Source organism: Vanellus vanellus (genome assembly GCF_965231255.1).
Source record: "Vanellus vanellus genome assembly, chromosome: 24".
NCBI classification, from domain to species: domain Eukaryota; kingdom Metazoa; phylum Chordata; class Aves; order Charadriiformes; family Charadriidae; genus Vanellus; species Vanellus vanellus.
Genome location: NC_138929.1, coordinates 7,386,695 through 7,405,083, shown reverse-complemented (window position 1 = coordinate 7,405,083; position 18,389 = coordinate 7,386,695). Strand labels below are relative to the sequence as shown.

At 41.4% G+C, this 18,389-nt stretch overlaps 1 protein-coding gene and 1 long non-coding RNA gene across 2 annotated transcripts in view; both read right to left on the bottom strand.

Annotated features, from left to right (window-relative positions):
* Positions 1 to 18,389, bottom strand: part of LOC309681226 (M1-specific T cell receptor alpha chain-like) — a gene marked incomplete at its 5' end in the record, with an annotated part of 236,063 nt that overhangs the window by 67,811 nt on the left and 149,863 nt on the right. The window lies entirely within an intron of this gene.
* On the bottom strand, positions 61 to 1,869 carry LOC309680987. Its single transcript, XR_014270014.1, has 3 exons — positions 1,817 to 1,869; positions 1,358 to 1,474; positions 61 to 703 (listed from the first exon to the last, which is right to left on the bottom strand). It is a non-coding gene; the product is annotated as an uncharacterized lncRNA (long non-coding RNA).

The following is an 18,389-nucleotide window of genomic DNA, read 5'->3' as shown; positions in this document are numbered from 1 at the left end:
TCCCCATCCCAAATTCAAAAGAAAAAAAACCCCACAGAACAAAACACAGCATTTTGGCTTAGAAAAACTTTATTTTGTACAGCAACCTAAAATACAGGTGCCATGCACTTTGCAGAGGAAATACAGGTTTAATAAAAAAATGTTCAACAACATTATTTGTTTGAATTTAATCACTTCAGATCCAACACAGGTCTTCTCATCTGCACTAAAAAATTATTTTTATTAAATTTATCTAAAAACCATGAAAGCTATAAATAGCATCTACTGTCCCTGAAGTCTCTCAGCAGTAATACATCTGTTCGACAGACAGTAATAAAACATGCCTGTAAAAGGTGTTTTTAAAAGGCTCAAATATCTATAGTGAGAATTGGATTTTTCTAAACTATTGAAGCAGGTTGCATGCTTCTATGCAAAGGCTAGAAGAGTGGGGAGATCAACTTCTACTTAGCGGGGGATGAGGAAAAATACACTCTCTTCAGTTCACAGAGTAAAAGAAATAGCAAAAGCAGTTACAACTCTTAAAACTAAATAAATGAGCTAGGCAGGATTCAGCAGTATAAAATGTCTTAAGGAGAAGGTGCTGTGCTGTGTTCTGGATGGTTCTTGTCAGCAGACTTGACCTTGGCATTTCAACCCATTGTGCTGCTGGTTCTCAGTCTCCCCTGCTGTTCTTCAGATTGCTGTTGCCTTGCATCCCCGCTGTCTGGAAGAGCAAAGTGTGTTTTAAACTACATTTAATGCAATTGGGCCTATGTGCCACTGTTGGATAGCTGTCAGATCAAGACAGGTAGACTCACAATACTTAGGTTGGACTATCTTTTGTGCCTCTTTGGATACCTTAATTTAAAAATTCTCCCTGTTCTTTCTTTCCTCCCACTACTTCCCATGTTTGTGTTTTGGGAGCCTTGCTTTTTACTCCTTATTTGTCTTGATTTTTCTCCAGGGTTTGTGCTCTGCCACTTGAAATAGTCAATGAGATATCTCTTAGGCACTTCTGGTAATACCTGAGTTGCTTTGGCAAAGCATGTTTGCCGCAAAGAAAATTTGGGGACCAGCTACCAAGAACTGAGCTTCGGAAACAGAAAGGGGCTGTTTTGTTTGTGGTTTGGGAGGGAGGAGGCTGGTGGGGTTAAGTTGTTTTTTTGGGTTGTTGGATTTTTGGGGGGGGGGGGGGGGGGGGGGAGGTTGTCATCATTGTTGGGGTTTTCTCCAGAAACCTACAAGAGTTATTTAAAAGAAACAGGAGCAGATTAATAGATGTCATTGCTTGTGGGGTTAGAGAAGAACACAAAGACAAGTGGTTGTTCCTGGTATGTGCTTCCAGCATTTCTACAGATCAAGCTATGTGTTTCCTTACCTCAGAAAAGAAACAACTTGATACTCATGAGTGTATTGAAGGCGATACTTTTTGCCAGCAGGACTCTCAAACCCAACACAGCCATAGACAGCATGTTTGCTTTCTCCACTTTGGTATCTGCTTAGTGATAGAGAAAAGATAAGAGAGATCAGGGTCCAGATTTGGATATTGTGATATTGGCAGAAGTGAAAAAAAGTACAGATAATAGTTTCAGGGAAAGAAACAGAAGCAAAGGAAAAGGTGATAGAGAAACATGGTGACAACAGGGGAGGAGGATGTCTGTCTAGATTTGATTTTGCTTCCTGTTGCTTGTCTCTTATGAAACCAGGTACCCTGAAAAAGCAGGTTGTGTTTGATGAATATGTTGTATTCTGACTCCTATACCCCTGAGAAAATACATTTCCATGCATTTATCCCCAACACAGTAATATAACTTCACAATCTGTTTAGGTAACTAACCTTGTGCAGAGGTGTCTGTGTTGTTGCAAACCTTCCCTGTTACTGGTTCTTCAGCCTCCTTTTCTGTAGCATGATAAAGAAAAGGCATTATAAACTATACCCAAATTTCAAAAAGGAATAAACAAAATGTTCATACCACCCTTCTCATAGGAACGTGTGGGCAATACAGTCTGAGGCTCAGATAAGCTGTCACTAATTCTAACACTAATTTGCTGAGATGATGACGAAAAGAATCCCTTAAAATATAAAAAGTTATTTAGGAGGTTTGCTGCTATGCGGTGAAGCATTTAGTCATAAGTGAATGTACATTTAAAAAAAAAAAAAAAAGATTGTGTCTTTTGTTTCCTCCCCCAAAAAAGTAACCCCAAGTTGTTAAACAGTTAAGGCTGGTTTTAGATGCTTTTAAATATCTTTCAGTTCTACCTGCTTAAGTACCAGATGTCTTTCCCATTTCTGCTGGTTACCCAGGGCAATGCTTACTAGCAGGAGAGATAACAAGTGCTAGAAGACACTGCCTCCAGAAATAAGTTGCAGCTGTAGCACAAAATTGTACCTGGTAATGCACTGGCTGTAATATTGTTACTGTTGAATGTGGCTGTGCAGGTCACCTCTTCGCCTCTTGTCGCATTGACCACTTTAATAGTATTGTACAACCCTTCTGATGTCAAAATGGATGTACTCTGTTCATATACGACCATATCAGAGGACATGTCCAAGCTGATGTCCTTTGTATAGAAATTCCTTGCCAAACAAGCCGCTTTCCCAATGCTGCCATCTTCTTCTGGTTTCTTTGATTTCATCACAATGACTTCTGGGTCAGAACTTTTTGGTTTGTCTGTGAAAAAAAGCATTGTTTGGGTATGATTTATTTTATTGCAAGTTTACCTGAGTCCTAAGTGACCTAAAGTTCATATATACTCCAGCTATGACTAGTTCCTAGCATTAACAATGACTAACTCCCTTTTTTGTCATTATACCTTATTGCTGCTTCCAAAAGATAAGATCAAAGACAGAAAGTCTGTATGAGAGTAGGTTTTTTATAGGAGCTTTAATTCCACAGGATTCTAAGCTTCCTTTTGACAAAGCTCGTACCTATATGTGATTTTTTTATTTTATTAGTTACCTGCAAATGAGATGAGTTGAGAACTTTTATGCATGACACTTCAAGGGTTAAATTGTTCTGCTTTCTCAACAATTTAATTCCTAAAAACAACACTGCTATCAGGGACTGTCTTGCATATTCATGAGACATGAGGGAATAACTGTTTTTCCTTTACTCTGCTTCCCTTCCCCCAAATCTTCTTGTGATGTGGCTAAAAGTTCTAACCATAGCAAGAGCGGTAGGGCAAAGAGAAGTCAGCTCGTTGCCTCTCTTGTGTGCAAGGTTACTCCAATCAATGACATTACTTGTGGAAATTAAGTACTGTTTCTGGAGTGGGAGACAAGGCTGATCTTTTCAATAACAAATGCTCAGATGCAAGAAGGATTTTTGTCTCTAAGCTGGGAAAGTAGGAGACAAGCAATCAGAAGTCTGTGAATTGCATATCTCCACTTCTCCAGGGGTTTCTGATAAGGTCAGGAACTTTCAGCTGTGGGGGAGGTTTTCCCCACTAGACATTGCACATGGTGTAAGACATTCCAGCCCAGTCTGGAGACAATGAAAAGAGAATAGGATAGGTACTTGGTTCAACAAAAATTCTTGCCCCTGTTCCAAAACTTCTGACTTTCTCATCCATGTGCTGTGCCATATTATTAGTCCCACAGCTTCTGGGGCAGTTAGTATAGTGCAGAATTTGTATAATAAAGTGATTTGAAGGGAAGAACACCCCCAGGCCTATGAACTTGATGTCCATGGGCAAATTTTCTTACAATCTTCCTTAGATTAGTGTAGTAACCTTCAGTGGTAGTCCTTTAGGGTCAAGATAGCAATAAACATCAAAGCATGAAAAACGTGCCCTAGAATGGGAGTTCTGAAAGAACCTAAAAGATGTTGACAAGTTTTCACAGAATTTGCTCTCCCATACATCTTTCAGAAGAGTTACTCTGAAACTTTCAGGTGTATTTTTTCTGTTTTGAAATAATTTTAGAGTTGAATTTTCAATTCCAAGCAACATATAGGAATGACAAAGGCTTGACAACTGCAAAAGAATGAATTTCAGCTATATAGCAGCAGTTTTCTCTGAGAATTTCTTATAAGACATACAAGTAATGAAGTGAGATTGCTTGAACTTGAAGGGGTTGTCTTTTCAGAAACCATTGGTCTCAAATTAATTTAGTAGCCAACAAATCATTACGATATCGTGATTTTTTAAAAATAAAATATCTTTGCCCTGAGGTGGAGAAACTTGAGTGATTACACATACCAATGTCAGAAAAAGATTAGCAACATGAATTATAATAAAAACATGAAACTGAAGGGAATCACCTAGTATGCTTCCTTCCCAAAAAGGGCTCATTTAGGAAAGGTTATGAGACACATCAAAAAAGATTTACATCTGCAATGTGACAGGAGCATCCTGATGGATCTTTTTGCTAAAAAAGAGGTGCATTAAGGCATGAATTTTGCATGGGTTGGCTCTACTAATAAAACAGACACAACTCCGTGCTCGTCAACACCAGAAGCAAACAGATACCAAACAGGAATCAAACATTCATTGAATTAATTTGACTTATTCAGTTTAACTCGAACCCTGACCAATTTAGTAAGATTAAATTAGTACAGAAATATTGCATAAGATTACATTTATTGCATTTGTATATTATCTTTCTCTCCCCTCAGTGCTGTCTTTCTAACACTAACAGAATAGAAATTCTTAGGAACTTAAATGTCAGTCTCCACAGGAACTTTAGTTCTCTTCAGACTGGACAAGCATGGCTTTGAAACCTAACAATTACTATGAAAATCTTATTAGGATGCCTCGGTGGCATCCTAAGTGGATAGATGTTAGGTCCCAAAGAAATTCAGCATGATAGCAGCCAAGACTTGCCCTTGTGGAGCCCAAATTCTTTGGCAACTCCCCCAAGGGCAATCAGCATGCTTTTTATACTTAAATCATCTAATTGCATACCAAAGGGTATTGCATAGAAAGCCTAAAGTCTAATCAGTGACTTTAGAGCTTGGGGGAGTGGCTGCCTGAATTTTAGGAGGAAGAAAAGGAAAAAGAAAGGTAAAAATCCAAACAATAACAACTCAGAAGAGGTTAATACATAAAGAATACCTACTTGGCTCCACGGTCAGTTGAGTCCCCTTCCCAAAGACAAGAGCAGCAGTAACACACAGTTAAAATGTGTAAATCAAAAAAGGCTCATTTTGCTATTCCTTCTACATACATTTCCTTTCCAGGTGCATAACATGGTTCTGACAGAGCCTGTTAGTCCTGTGCATTCTTTGTTATCTAAGAAGATCTTTAGAGGCTTTTCATGTTTTCTGATCTCCAGTATTTTCAAACAGCCAGTATACCAGCAAGCTGCTCCTCTGGCATAACTCACTGGGCAAGATCCTCAGCAAGAACAAATGTACACTGTGCAATTGTAGTTAATAAAGATGAATTATTTCTTTAACAGACCCTAGAAGCCTCAACTGAGTCCCACTGTTTTGCATTACCTGAAAAGACAGCCATGAATTCCTACCACTGCTTGCTTTTGTGAGGGATTTTTCTGTTACATTCTGCTGGTAGCATTTTATTAGCACAATTAGTTGTACTTCTTTTTCCCTTTAATCTTTCAAAGTCAAGGGAAGAGATACATATTCCATAATGTTATGGGCCTTAGTTTTCTTATGAAAGTTTTATCTAGAATCACAGAATCACAGAATTTTCAGAGTTGGAAGGGACCTCTAGAGATCATCTAGTCCAACTCCCCTGCTAAAGCAGGATTGCCCAGAGCACATTACTCAGGACTGCATCCAGGTGGGTCTTAAAATCTCCAGAGAAGGGGACTCCACAACCTCTCTGGGCAGCCTGTGCCAGTGCTCTGTCACCCTCACTGTAATGAAGTTTTTCCGTGTATTTGAACGGAACTTCCTGTGTTCTAACTTGTGTCCATTACCCCTTGTCCTGTCACTTGGAACCATTGAGAAGAGCCTGGCTCCATCCTCCTTCAACCCACCCTTTAGATACTTGTATGCCATAATAAGGTCTCCCCTCAGCCTTCTCTTCTCCAGGCTAAAGAGTCCCAGCTCTCTCAGCCTTTCTTCATAAGGCAGATGCTCCAAGCCCTTAATCATCTTAGTTGCCCTTCGCTGGACTCGCTCCAGCAGTTCCCTGTCCCTCTTGAACTGGGGAGCCCAAAACTGGACACAGTATTCCAGTTGTGGCCTCACCAGTGCAGAGTAGAGGGGGAGAATGACCTCCCTTGACCTACTGGCCACACTCTTCCCTATGCAGCCCAGGATTCCATTGGCCTTTTTGGCAACAAGGGCACATTGCTGGCCATGGATAATTTACTGTCTACCACAACCCCCAGATCCTTCTCCTCAGAGCTACTTCCCAGCAGGTCCACCCCTAACCTGTACTGGTGCCTAGCATTCTTCCTCCCCAGGTGCAGGACCTTGCACTTGCAAGTGCAAAAAACCAAACCTAACAAGCAAACCAAAACAAAAAGCTTATCTGTCCTTAACTGAGCCCTCAAAAGGAGAATACACATTGAATATCCTATAGTGACTACTAATGCATGTTTTCTATGTTATTTTGTGTTTGGGGATTCTCAAAAGAGTCAGGTAATAAAGTATGTCTGTTCTTAGCATCTTAAAATGCATATTAGTATCTCCCAAAGAAATCCAAATTTAGCAACAAAAGGGTCAGGTTGCGCAAATTCTGGAAATTTTGTCTTCAACTTATTAAGTATTTCAGCAGACACTGAGTGACTTAGATGCTTAAGGCCTATTATCTTTTACTATCAAACATAATCCTAAAGTCTTTGTCCATCTTTGAAAATGTCATCCTATCCTTAGCTAGAAAAAAAGAAATCATTGAACAGCAAGGAAACTTCACTCAAGTGTAACTTTGCATCAGGATGTCAGAGAGGAAAAACAGAGAAAGAATGATTTAAAGCATTTCAGGGTAGCGAAGAAGACAAGGCTAATACCTTTCTCTTGTCAAATGAATTCTTCTCTAACTCAAATTGTGGGAAACTCAGTGAATTTGTTTTAGAAACTTGAGTAATGTCCTGCAAAAGTTTTCATAAATCAAGAACTACTTGTTGCAGTCAATGAGACACTTACTACCTTCAGCTGATTAAAAACAAATCCTTTCTTGTCAGCAAAAGAACTAACATGCTAAACATTTTAAAAAAATTATGACCTTTCATGTGAGAAACAAGAGTATCATATCAGCATTTCTGTAAATGTCTGAAATGGTAATACGATCTCTCAATCTTCCACCTGCCAGCTCTTAGACTTTGTTTTGTTCCTTGTTTGTTTTTTCCTGCCAAGTTCTTCTATTCTGTATGGGATATTTTACTATTTTTTTTTTTTTTTGACAATTATCATCATCAAATCAATGTAGACTGATGTTAAAATAATGGAATCTGGCATTTTCTTCTGGTCCTACATTTACAACTGAGGATTTCCTGGTTGGAAAGAACAGATCTTTCTTCAGAAAAATAACTTGTTATTCCTTTGTCCCTTTGGAATTGGACTTGGACTTAAATTGCTCCAAAATAGACATTTATTTGCATGCAAGGTGTCCTACACACCTGGACAGATATCAGGCAGCTCCTAAGGGAGCCCCATGCCCTTCTGGACTGAGAGCATGATGTTTTAGTTATGTAAAATGACATGGGACATTTTTGCAGCACTTTAAAGACATGCAGACCTCTGAAAGCATCGTAACAAGTCTTGAGGTAGGTACCTGGATGTTTAGGATGACAAAGATCAACCTAACAAACTCTCCTGCTGCCCCAACATTCACACGCACACAGAAAAGCTTGAGGTGACATCCACCTTTTTTGTACATCATGAAATCCCAAATAAAGAAAGAAGAACTAAGACTTGTTATAATCTCTACTCACCACATCTGCGTTTTCAAAGCCTAGGCAACTTGGTAGCCAATTTTCATTCATTCTAAGTGGTCTTGGATATGAGGCAGTTGTGAAACTTTAAGCCCAAGTATATTTAACCTCATTCTTCCCGTGTCTCCATGCCAGTGAAATTACTTACCTGGTGACACTATGAGTGTGCTGCCAGTGTTAAAAATTAACTTATTATACCAAAAAGCTAAAGATCTGTCTCATAACTTCTCTTCACTGTCAGCTCTTCACTGAGCTGTGCATTCCTGCTCAAAATGAGGCAGTAAAAATCCGCTGGAGGATAAGACTCTTCACAGTAAATTTGGGCCAGAGTGCTATCCGGACTGGGAGTAAATTATAACACGTTAAGTAGTGCACAACAAGTGTTTGGGGATCATAGAGTAATGGTGATACACACAGGTAGCCCAGTTGTTCCTGTGAAGACTTACTAAGCAAGATACAAGCTGAGGATTCAGTTTGAAACCCTGGCTGGAGAGAGTGCAATCTAGGGATTATTGCAGCCGAAAATTCTTACAGTGAACCCAAACCATTAGATTCCTTTGTCCTTCCCCACCTTAATTTTAACATAATTTTTAGAAATAAAATAAGGGTACTTACTTGGTTCAACTGTGAGAGTGGTCCCACTTCCAAATATGAGCTTGTCTGTCCTCACACTGCTAACACTTATTCCAATAAATAACCCTTTCCTCATGGTATTCAAAAGTGTTGTAAAAATAGGAGATGAAACCCCAGATGTTTGTCCAAATTTTCAACGAGTACAACCCCATGAGGGTATCCAGAGCCCCATTTTCTTCCAAAACTGGAAAGGGAAAAACAATAATTTCAATGATTTCAAATAGCTTGACTGAGTACAGAATTTGCAGATTTTCCCTTTCTTCTGTCTTTTAGAAATCTTCTGAGCTCTATATTTCCAGGATAAATAGAAATTAGAAAAGAATGTTCTATTTGTCTCCTTAATTGCTTCAGTCATCCCTCTTTTTTCTTTCCCAAAATATATTGCCTTTTTTCCTTCTTTGGGTTTTTGTACGGGGCCCTATGTTGTTTATATCATTGTGGTACCCCAGTCCCTGAACACAGTGATACATTTCATTGCAAAAACTGTCTCTTCCTTCTTTTTCACTACACAGAATTTTGGATTATACAGACAGTCACATGACTTCTCAAGTGGTTTCTGACCCACATGAAGAAACATGACATGGCTTTCAAAGAAGGGTATAAAATAATACCAAAAAGGTTGAATTATAAGTGAAACCTTGGGAATTACACGACACCTCTGAAGAGCCTCATGGAGTTAGGTTGGATAAAAAGCAGGCGGGGGGAAATCCGTACTTTTAGCCCTATCTCAAAACATTTATGAAAAGTCTTCTGGGATGCAGGAAGCTGTCTAATTTTTCACCTTGAGTTTGGTTTCAGTGCTCAGGAGCATGAGGAATGTGCCTCATCTGAGCTCTTAGAGTTGGTGTCTGGGGGTCATTTGGTGCCTTAGAAAATCTTTATGCTCTTTTAAGTAAGATGAGAAAATAGGCAAAATTATTGTTCTTTGTTAGCTAGAGGCACTGTACCCATGGAAGTGGCAATTAAAGAGTAAAGGAACTGTTGCAGATTGATCAAATCCTTCATCATGATCGATTTCTGCATCATTAGCACTATCTGGACCTTGATAGCAAGAGATGGACTCAATCCCTGAGACTCTGCAGCTTCAAGAGCCCACTTCCTTTTCTTAACAAAGGAGAGGAAGGTTGAGTCTGTGCTTATCAGGATGGGAAATGGAGGTTCCCATGATGACAAAGGCTCTGAGCTTGTGACTTTTGTCACCAAAAGGAAGGGTCTTGCTTCACTTGAAGATTTGCAACTACAGAATAGATTCAGTGCAGTCAAACAAGGTGTCTGAGCTCATTGACCATGAGCCACACAGGAGCACCAGAAAAAGTGGTGAGTGTTAGTAATGTTCCTTGTTGCAACAAACAGAAGGCCCTTCTGACAGCTGGACCTGTCATCTAGCCAGGTTTACTTCTTGCCATGGACTTGGATTGGGGACATTGTTAAAAGACTCGCAAAACTTATTACACCTACAGACTGTTACCCCCGCTGCTCTTCCATGCGGGTATTAATGATACCGCCAGGGGAGTCCTGGAAAGTAGCAAGCAGGCTCTGGGTGTGATGGTCAAGGTCATGTGGGCCCAGGTGAGTTCCTCTTTGATCATGCTGGTGAGGGGAAGGGTGGTGAGAAGGAGGAGTGGATGGATCGTGCTGGTCAACTGTTGTTTGCACAGCTGGCATTGGCAGAAGAGACTTGGTTTCGATGACCATGGTATCCTTTTTGAGGATTGATAACTGATTGGAAGAGATCCACATGACTAAATGAGACAAAATCAGGCTGGCCAACCTGATAAGATCTTTAAATTAGGAACAACAGGGGAGGAAGAGGATGATCAATAGTCAAGTGAGAAAGTGGTGGGAAGGGTTGGTACAAAATGTATGAGTGATATGAACAGGACAGACTTAATAATAATAATGCATGGTGAAGTACAGGTTAGTGCACATTCATTAATGACCTGGATGAGGGGACAGAGTGTATCCTCAGCAAGTTTGCTGATGATACCAAACTGGGTGGGGTGGCTGACACCCCAGAGGGCCGTGCTGCCATCCAGCGTGACCTGGACAGACTGGAGAGCTGGGCAGAGAAGAACCTAATGAGGTTCAACAAAAGCAAGTGCAAGGTCCTGCACCTGGGGAGGAAGAATGCTAGGCACCAGTACAGGTTAGGGGCGGACCTGCTGGGAAGCAGCTCGGAGGAGAAGGATCTGGGGGTCGTGGTAGACAGTAAATTATCCATGGCCCAGCAATGTGCCCTTGTCGCCAAAAAGGCCAATGGAATCCTGGGCTGCATAGGGAAGAGTGTGGCCAGTAGGTCGAGGGAGGTCATTCTCCCCCTCTACTCTGCACTGGTGAGGCCACAACTGGAATACTGTGTCCAGTTTTGGGCTCCCCAGTTCAAGAGGGACAGGGAACTGCTGGAGCGAGTCCAGCGAAGAGCAACTAAGATGATTAAGGGCTTGGAGCATCTGCCTTATGAAGAAAGGCTGAGAGAGCTGGGACTCTTTAGCCTGGAGAAGAGAAGGCTGAGGGGAGACCTTATTATGGCATACAAGTATCTAAAGGGTGGGTTGAAGGAGGATGGAGCCAGGCTCTTTTCAATGGTTCCAAGTGACAGGACGAGGGGCAATGGGCACAAGTTAGAACACAGGAAGTTCCGTTCAAATACACGGAAACAGTTCTTTACGGTGAGGGTGACAGAGCACTGGAAGAGGCTGCCCAGGGAGGTTGTGGAGTCCCCTTCCCTGGAGATTTTCAAGACCCGCCTGGATGCAGTCCTGAGTAATGTGCTCTAGGCAATCCTGCTTTAGCAGGGGAGTTGGACTAGATGATCTCTAGAGGTCCCTTCCAACTCTGATGATTCTGTGATTCTGTGATTCTGTGATAATAATAGTAATAATAATAATAATAATAATAATAATAATAATAATAATAATGGCTGAAAAGGGTGCACTTCAAGTGCATGTACATAAATAAGGAAGTATCTATGGGGAAAAACAAACCCCTCTTACAGTTTCTGGGAAGTTAGCATGGCTGGGTGTCTCTTTAAAGTGCTTGTGCACAAACATAGGCAGTATGAGGAACAAGCTAGAGAAATTAGAACCCTGCTGGTAGTAGCAGGGCTGTGAGCTCATTGCCAACATAAAGATGTGGTGGGATAGCTCACCTGACCCAAGAACTGAAATGCATGGTGAAGTGCAGGTTAGTGCACATTGCCTGGGTTCTCCTTGATCATGTCCCAGTTTTAACTCAGCAGCCTGGTTGCAGAGCTATGGGATCATGGAGGTGCTGTGGGGTAAATTCCAGAAGTATATAATGGATGAAGGCAGGCTGGTTTGAGAGCAGCCTTGAGGAGAAGGTCTTGGGGGTGTTGGTGGATGAGAAGCTCAACATGTGCTCCCGCAGTCCAGGAAGCCAACTGTATCCTGGGCTGCATCAAAAACAGTGTGGCCAGCAGGTCAAGGGAGGTGATTCTGCCCCTCTACTCCACTCTGGTGAGACACCACCTAGGGTACTGCAACCAGCACTGGAGCCCCCAACATAAGAAGGACATGGACCTATTGGAGCAAGACCAGAGGAAGGCCACAAAGATGGATGGCATCTGAAGACAGGCTGAGAGACCTGGGATTGCTCAGCCTGAAGAAGAGAAGGCTCTAGGGAGATCTTATAGTGGCCTTCCAGTACTTAAAGGGGGCCTACAGGAAAGGTGGAGAGGAACTCTTTATTAGGGGGTATAGCAATAGGATGAGGGACAACAGTTTTAAACTGAAAGAGGGGAGACTTAGATTAGATATTAGGAAGAAATTATTTAGTCTGAGGGTGGTGAGACACTGCACCAGGTTGCCCAGACAAGTTGTGGATTCCCCATCCCTAGAAGTGTTCAAGGCCAGGTTGGACTGGGCTTTGAGCAACCTGCTTTAGTGGAAGGTGTCCCTGCCCATGGCAGGTTGGTTGGAACTAGATGATCTTTAAGGTCCCTTCCAACCCAAACCATTCTGTGATTCTATGGTTGTATGATTAGGAAAAACAGTCTGTGAAGGTGAGGATGGGGGAGCAGGTGAAATGCATGCTTTGGGATGTACAATGTGCCAGCTGATAGCATATGGGTCAGGATTAGAGAGGGTAGATCGGTATGGGTGACACTGTGGTGGACTACTACTACATACCACCTGATCAGTAAGATGACATCCTCAGAAAACTAGAAGGAGCCTCACATTCACTGGTCCTGGTCCTCATGGGGGATTTGAACGATGTCAAATGTCTGTTGGCAGGACAGCACAACCAATCAAGCAGTGTTCTGGAGTGTACTGATGAAAACTTCCTGACACAAGTGACTGATGAGCTGGATGTCCTACTTGTTGATGAGGAAGAACTGGTGGTAAATGTGAAGCTGAGGGGCGTCCTTGGCTGCATTGGTGATGCAATGTTTGAGCTCAGGATCCAGACAGGAGAGAGCAATGCAAAAAGCAGGACTGGAGTCCTGGACTTCAGGAGAGCATAATTTGTGCTCTTCAGGGATCTGCTTGGAAAAATCTTATGGGTTATGGTCCTGAACAGAGCAAGGGTCTAGGAGAGCTGCTTCATTTTCAGAGTTTAGCTCCTTAAAGCTCAAGAATGGTTCATCTTGACAAAGCAGTAAGTCAAGCAAAGGTGGGAGAAGGCCAAAACGGTGAACAAGGGGCTCCTGAATAAAGTCATAAATGGTAAATACAAAGGATCCAAATGTGATTCAAAGTCCTTCTTCTGATATCTAGTAGCTGGGAGATTACTAGTGGGAAGTATCCTTTCTAGTCACTTGTTCCTACTCTTCATGCGTCTGCTTCTGGCCACTGTTGGATATGAAGTTAAAAGGATCTTTGTTCTTACCAGGAAAAGTGTGAACAAATCTTACCTCCTCTGTGTTCTGAGACAAAGAGAAGAATATAATGCTAAACTTAAATGGAAACATCTAAATAGAGTAGGTTAACCCCCACTTGCTCAAATTGATCTGACGATCAGATGTCTAAAATGACATTCTTGCAAGACCCAAGCTCTGATGTTGAATGTTGGGGAAAATGGTCTTACGCAGAAAGGTCTTTTTGCTGTCTAAGTCATTCTGGGAATCGAATTTGTGTATGCGCATACAGTTGTCTGAGGAAAAGGAGACTGTGTAGGGCACCATTTGCATCTTTAAGAGAAGCCAGTGAGACAATTTGTGTGTGGTGGTTCAGCCGTTTTCAATCACTGTGGTACGTAGTCCACACACTGGTAGACAGTTCTACAAAAACACTTGCTTTTATCAGTGCCAGGTGATGTCTCCTCTTTCATGTCCTTTGAGCAGCTGGATTTTATTTTCCTCTTCCTGTACACTGTTTTACTTCTGAACAATGTAATACTGTTCCAGAGAGGTTGCTGTACACTGAAAATAACATTATCAGCATTGCTTTTCTTGGCAGATAGGGCAGTATTAATCCCTCGCTAGAATATTGTCCATACTTGTCAAAAAGGAATATTGTTACTTTTGTTAGAGCTGTTCTCACTTAAAGGACCTGATTACTGGTTTGTATTTTAACAAACATCAGGAGAATTAGGGTGAAATATTTTAAAGAATATCTGGGGACCAGCTGCCTCTGGTGTTTCAATTTAGTTTCATTCAATTTTTTTCCACTTATTTCCTTTATTTTTTTTTCAATTTAGTTTCATTCTACATTTCCTAACTCTTTCTGGTCCTTCAATTACTTATGTTCTCAAAGTTTATTTTCATGCAAAATAAAAAATCAGTCTATGTTTATGAATTGTTCAAAAATTATTTTGGTTTAGCTGATGGTGTTTTAATGGACTCTGTTTGACTTGATGTGTTAAAGTTGTTTATTTACTCAAATATTTGATTTTTAAGATTTCTTGTTTGAATGGTCCCAAGACCATTTTTCTAATGGTTTTGGGAGCCTTTTCCTGATTATATGAACCATTTTTTTCTCAGTTTCTTTGATCTTGTGAACTAGATTATTTGACCACTGAGTTGACTTTTAACTTTTGATTTATTTATATGTGCCTTTCGCTGAGTTTGAAGGTAGGGAAAACATCTAGTTAAGGTTGACTAAAGCTGGCTTTCATTTTGATTTTTATTTTACTTTAATGATTTTGATTAATGGTTACCTGGAATTGTGGAGCAGTTTCTGAATCTCCAAATCCAGTTCTAAAGACAGGAAAGGAAATAGCATTATTTCATCCTGTTCACAAATCTGCCTTGTTTCATGCTGTATTACTCAATATGTTTATTTGCATTACTGTTGTTACCAAGTACAAAAGTATATTTCTCATTTTTAATTACTGTGCTACTATATCTTCTGTTTTTAACATGGGCATGTTCATCTGCTCTTCCCTTTATTACGTCAAATTGTTTTCTCCTGCTAATTGTCCCACTCCTCCAGGAAAGTTGTCAAGTTGGCTGATGTGATACTTTCATTCTCTTGAACTGTTGGCAGACCAGAGCTCTAAATACCTCCTGCCACAGGCCTGGGTACATCTGGGTGGCTTCTCCCACATCCTTCGCTTGCTGCCAAATCTTCCCAGAGCAGTGACACCACACCCTGCTTGTCACTGAGATCTCAGATGCAGTTGAACAGCCTTTTTCCATTTGGGTGGCCACAGAAACACACCTGTCTTCACAGCCTCCCGTAAGCCACATGCTTGGATTTGTTCCAATTGAAAGCTTAGTTCTACCTTCTTTTTTTCTTTTGCTGTCCTGATGCAACCCCTCCACAAAATTGCAGGAGGCGCTCCAGTACTGCCGGTGACGTGTTAGACAGCAGTTTAGGCTGTGTTCCACGAGGTGATACTGAAGACCTCTCCTTGTGTTCTGTTTCAGAGAAAATGAGAAGAGAGGGAATCCCCCTTTCCTCTAGAAAAGCATCCTAGGCAGATGAAGATACCTTTTAGAGGGGAACTAGCAGCTGGCTTGTGCATGCATGGTGGTTTGAATTCCTTCAGCCCTTGCTGAAAGGTCTACACTGCTTCTTACCAGAAGAACTACCCTGGCCCTTCCAGCATAATTATTCTTGCCTCCCTCCCCCCCCCCCCCCCAAAGTACATCTCCATTTGTATTTTAATACAATTTCCTTTTTTTTTTTTTAGTGAAAATGTCACTCTGAGTCTAGCTCCCAGCACATCCACCTGATTTCATCATGCATTTATAAGAGGCTGTGTCCATGTGACCAGGAAAGCTGGTTCTGGGATACATCTGTCAAGAAGGTGACTTTTCTCTTAAAGGGTGCGGTGGAAATCATGTTCTTCTGCGGACAGAACCATCGCATTCTACCAAGACAGAAAAGTTATTGGTCATGGATTCCCTGGAGACACTATAGGTCATCTTAGGAAAGTAGGTATTTAAGACCAAACAGTAAGTCACACAACCTTCAATATAGAGAGGACAGCTAAAAGTAGTGATTTAAAAAGAGATCTATAATATCTGCTTGGGGAAATCCTTGAGCTTCTGAAACCTACAAGAAAAGAGAGTAGTGTCCTGATTTCAGCTAGGATGGAGTTAATTTTCTTTCTAGTAGCTGCTGTATTTGGGATTTGGTATGAGAAGAATGGTGAGAAACGTTGATATACATATTGTTTTAATTGTTGCTAGGTGATATTCGTATTAGCTAAGGACTTTTTCAGCTTCCCATAGAAGCTGAGAGGGAGCATAGACAGGACAATCTGACCAGGGAATATTCCATACCCTAGATGTCATGCTCAGTATATAAATGGGGGTTGGACAGGGGGCAGGGGTCTGTGATTACTGCTTAGGAAGGACTGGGCTGATCATCGGCTGGTGAGAGTGACTTGTATGATTTTATTTTGTGTATTCTTTTACCATTATTGTCAATGTTAATTTTCCTCTTCCATTACTGTTCTATTAAACTGCCTTTCAACCCATTAGTTCTTTTTTTCCTTTCTGCTCCTTTTCCCCCTCTTCTCCCTACCCTACTGGGTGAGGAGGGGGGGAGTGAGTGAGCAGCTGCATGGTCCTAGTTGCCAGCTGGGGCTAAACCACAACAGGTAGTAACAGAAGAAATAAAGTAGCATTTGTTTCATATTTATAGCTTTGCAAGACATCTAACATTTTCCTTATAGTCTGTCTAGTGTGTCGAATGGCTCTTAGGTTAATTCACTGCAGCAATTCTTCCATAGAGCCAAATGTATTAATCAGGGCAAAGTTTGGGGATAACTGACCTCGTATCTCTAGCTCTTGCATAGGACACCCAGGGCAACGTATGCATGCACACAAGCATATGAATGCATTTGCATATAGAGACATATACACAAATGAAAATGAAAATCTACACTTCTGAATACAGAAATGAATGCTCACTCCTCAGAACAAGAACACGTGTGTTTATTCATATGGAGCCAAAGCTAGTAATGCAGAGAAAAAATTTTTCATCATATCCTGGGAAAAATCATCTTGGCAGTGCAGTTCCTGGTGCAGTGCCATTCTCTTCTCAGATACAACTGATTGACTATTGTTATGGGCTGTTGTAACATTGCTCTGAGACTCCCTGAACAATATGAGGTATCCAAATGCAACTGAGTTCTGCCTTTCCATGTTAAAATTTTAATTCCTTCAATGCTTGTTGTGCTTAAAAAAAAAACAAACAAACAAACAAAAAAAACAAAAAAAACCCAACACAAAACAAACTAACAACAGGAAAAACCCAAAACCAAACCTCTTTCCCTGTCACTTTCTGCCTGTGGGAGAGACCCAGAAGAGTGGAAGAATGTAAGAGCATGTTCATGGGGTTTGTGTGTGCTTGTGAGAGACTCTGCTCCTGCTGCAGCACTTCTGTGCCCCTTTCCAGGAAAGTCAGCTCACAATAGTCTTCAGAAGTCTGGGAAGAGCCTTGCACAGCAGCCATAATAGACCTCGTTGGATTTAACCACCCTCCTTCCAGTTCTGCCCTGGTCCTGTCTGTGTTTCAAGCACTGTGCTCTTTTCCAGCTCTCTGGTGCTGCAGAAATAGGTGGCTGTGTCTGCAGCTGATGCCAAGAGCACTTCCGGAGACAGCTGGTTCCTGGAGGGTTCTGCAGAGCTGGTGACTTCCTCAAAAGCTCTTTGTCCTGTTATAGTCTCAGATCTGAAAGAGAAGCATACAAAAAGAAACAAACAACTCAGAACTTGACCATGGGAAAAAAGAAGGCAGACTGGCTGGAAAGTAGCTCTGCTTTCCAATGCGGATTCCTACGCCTCAGAAGGAATAGTCTCACACACCAATATAGGCTGGAGGATTGCTGGCTGGGAAGCAACAATTCTGGGAATAGCCTGGGGGTTCTGGTGGACACTGTGTTAGCCAGCATGTCCTGGTTTGAGGTAAACCAGGGCCAATTTTATTCAGTAACTTTGCTTCTTAGCAAGGCCTCTTCTAACTACTGAAATTAACAGCATATTGTGCAGACACTGTTCTCTCTCAGAGTGATAAGACCCATGTTTATAGCTGATGCCCAGGCATGGTATGCAGAGAGGCTCTTGCTTATACTTATTGCTATAACACTCAAGAGCAGCTCACTTTGTTACTTGCCCCATTTCCCAAAAGTGGGAAAGCGTAAAGGGGTCCCACCTACAGGGAGGAACAGACAGGACAGGTGACCCAAAATTGACCAACAGGGTATTCCATCCTATCTGCCCCATGCTCAGTATAAAAGCTGAGGGATCAAAGGATCAGCTTCTTCCTTCAATGGCCGACGTCTGAGGAGGACTCTGTCTGTTTGTCTGCCTTTAATCATGATCCTGAATCCAGATCTGGAATCCAGTTCCCGTCTGTCACTAAGTCCAGTCTGGGACTGCCCTAGTGCCAGCCAGTGATGTGATTGTCATCCTGGGAGCTTGATACGGTTTTATATATATGTTATTATTTTACTTTTATTTTATTATTAAGATTTCATTAAAGTAGTTTAGTTCCTTCCAAACTCCTAAGTCTTTTTT